We start from the raw sequence: 3,368 nt of genomic DNA, 5'->3' as shown, positions 1-3,368 counted from the left end.
AAACCCACCCAAAACCCCAAATCTGAAGGAAGGCAAGATGATGTGGTTTTGCAAGGGGTTGATATTTTGTTTTGTGTGTGTGCGTGTCATTTATTTTTTTTTTCTTTTCTTTCTCTCTCCCCCCGCCCGCCCTCCCCTTGGTCTATAGCAGATGCTTTGTATGTGAAAGCTTGCAATTTTGTTCTTGTCTGAGGCTTCCCCCTCTCCCTTTTTACCACACGTAACTACACCATGTTGTGGTTTCACAAAAAGAGAGAGAGGGAGGGAGAGAGATCATTCTGTAAAGTCGATTAAACCCTGATCTTTAGTGTGTTCCAGTTAGGCACATCTGTACTGGGGGCTGAGGGGCGTATGACTGTGAATTTGAGCAGAGTTTTACATCTGAATCATGGCTCCTTTTCTATAAATATATAAATATATATAAATATATAAATATACTATTATTGCAGGGGATTGCTGACCTCTAGATTTAGCTTTTTCTATTGCAAGTGCTATCCATGTGAGTGTGTGTGTGTGAAGTTTTTATGCTTACTAAGAACACAGGATCTTGACTTGTTTGTTTTGTGTTAGTTTATTGTAAACAACCATTTGTTGTAAATTGTTATTGGCATTAAATTATAATTTATGATTTTCAAATCCAAAACATTCTCTGCTTTTTATGTTTTAAAGCCTGTAAGCTATCTCTGTATTTATAAGTTTCTTGCAGCGAGCTTTGGTTCACAGAGAATAATAGTAAACAGAAAATGCACCAGGGTTAAATAAAAACACACACACACACACACACACACGCACACACACACACACAAGCCCCATGTATATATGTTTGGAATGCTCAGAGGAGGATTTGTTTAGGGACTTCAGTTAGTTTTAAGTTTATAGCATTTAAAGAAAGTTTTTCTTTTCATGCTGAGTTAGAACAAAAGATCTATCCAAAGATTGAATTGGACAAAAGAGGAGGGTTGGGATCGAGAAGCTTGTTCTATGTGGAATTGAGGAGATCCTTTTTTTTTTTTTTTTTTTTTTTTAGAAAAGGAAAAAAAAAAGAGCTGTTAAACATGGCGACTCTTTCCCTTTAAGTCTCTAATTTATTTTTTTTCCTTGCGGTTCCCCCCTTGCCAACCCTCCCTTTTATTATATTTTCTGCTTTAATCTGATCTTAGCTCGCTCTGTTCCTTCCCCCCCCCAACCCTTGCCACCGGGACTGGCGGGGGAAAGACCCAAAGGCGACCCGGAACGACAGCGAGAGCTGCGGAGCCGCCCGCGGTGCAACCCACAGCTCGGGAAAGGTTCTTCTTCACCCCCCCCCTTTCCCCTTCCTCCTCCTCCTCCGCTCCTCTCCCCTCCCCGCCGCCGCGATCCCAAAACCTCCCCCGGCCCCGCCGGGGGGGGCGGCGGCCCCGCGGGGCGCGGAGGGGGCGCGGGAGGAGGCGGCTCCCCCAAGTTCAGACAAAAGCGGGGGCTGGAGGAGGCGCCGGGCGGGCGGTGCCAGCCCCGCGTGTGTGCGCTGTGTGTGTATATGTGTGTCTATATGTGTGCATGTGCGTGTGTGGGGGGTGTGTGTGTGTGTGTGTGTGTGCGGGGCCGGGCAGCGCCGCAGCCCGCGCCGGGGGCTCGCCCGTGGGGCCGCTCCGCCGGCGGCCGCGGCGGGGCGGGGGGCGGTGGGAGGTTCAGCAGCAGGAGCAGCAGCAGCAGGAGGAGGAGGAAGAGGAGGAGGAGGAGGAGGAGGAGGAGGAGCGGGGGGGCGCGCAGCGCTGCGCGGGCCGCGGGGGCGACGCGTGGGAAAAAAGGGAGAAAAAAAAAAAAAAAAAAAAAAAAAAAAGAGTCCGCGGCGGCGGCGGGTCCGGGATGAGCTCAGCCAACAACATGGCGGCCCCGGCCCCGCCGCCCGCCCCGCGCCGCCGGGGGGGCCCCGCGGCCCCGCTCCGCGCCGGGGGCAGCGCTCGGGGGGCGCCGGGCGGGGAGCGCGGCCGGCCTGGGGACGGGGACGGCGATGGGGACGGGGCCGCGGGCGGCGCTTCACCCCCGCAGCCCGTATCCCGTATCCCGTATCCCCATCCGCATGTCAATGACCTGTGGAAGCATCTCCCCCCCGTGCGGTGCGGCGGGGTCACACCGACCCCCGCGGGTCGGGATAGCGGGGGATCTCCGCGGCGTCCCGGGGATGCGCCTGTGGAGCTAAAAAAAAAAAAAAAAAAAAAAAAAAAAAAAAAATTTAAAATGGGGGGGAAAAGGGGGGAAAGGGAGGCACAGCGAGGAGAAAGGGAATGAGAAAACGGGATGTTTCGTAGCCGCCGCTTGATAACGAGCGGGATGTGTGTGTGGGGATGGAGATGGGTTTTATTTTTATTTCTTTCTCTCTCTCTCTCCCTTCTTTTTTTTTTTTTTTTTTTAATTAAAACTTTAGTGGGTCCTGGGGATCGCACTCGCTTCGCTTTGCTTTGTAGAATGGAAAGAGATACACGGAGAAATGCAGGCCTTGTCAGGATTTATTGAAGTTGGGTTTAAAAAACGTGCTTCAGATGATTTTTCCCATTTTCTCAGATTTCAAGGGCTCCCCGCAGTGCGGCTGCCTAATTAATGGTGAAATTCAACTAAATCTAATTATGCAGTAATTTTAAAGCAGTTAGTCCTGGGCGCTGCTTTGTAATAGGAACCCAGTTTTTAAAGTTTGCTTAATGTGTTGGTTTAGGGAGCTGGGGAGGAGAGGGGTGTAAGGGACAGAGCTGTGGGGGATTTTTCCTTTCCCCTTCCCCTCTTTTTTTCCTTTTGTAAAGCAAAGAAATGCAAAATATAAACCCAAAACAACCAGCGAAAGGCAAGGAGAGAGGCTGTGTTATCCCTCGTATGTGATACGGGTATTGAGTGAGAAGCACCAGCGAAAGTGTAAATAACACAGTAGTTAATAGGGACCATAAAGGTATTCCTGGCCTGTGGATTTCCAAGTGCCAAGCTGTTTTAGAGAGGATCTTGAATCCTGCGGTAATAAAGGGGCAACGGAGACACACAGCGTCTCTTCTTGGGAAATAGAAACCAGATTTCTGCTATTGAACATCTATTGTCATTAAGAGGAGAGGCTTGTGCTCACGAAGTTATAAATCTTATCACCCTTTTGATAACACAGTTGTAATCAGTTAGCATCGCATTCAAACCCAATTGTAAAACTGCCTAATTTAATATGTCATACATGTCATTAAAACTTTATTTTTCCCACTTCTCTTTTTTCCCCCCCTCTCTCTACCCATCCCCCCCCCCCCCCCCAAGTAAAATGTCAACAGATCTGGCTGGTAACGTGCAGCAGGGAGAGCCCGAGGTGGCTGCGCTGCTCCGGGGGCGAGCCCGGTGCTATGATGAAGAGGGTTTGCCTTCTT

The sequence above is a fragment of the Chiroxiphia lanceolata genome, chromosome 12, assembly GCF_009829145.1.
Source record: "Chiroxiphia lanceolata isolate bChiLan1 chromosome 12, bChiLan1.pri, whole genome shotgun sequence".
Classification (NCBI taxonomy): Eukaryota; Metazoa; Chordata; class Aves; order Passeriformes; family Pipridae; genus Chiroxiphia; species Chiroxiphia lanceolata.
Note: the sequence above shows the minus strand (reverse complement) of the source record.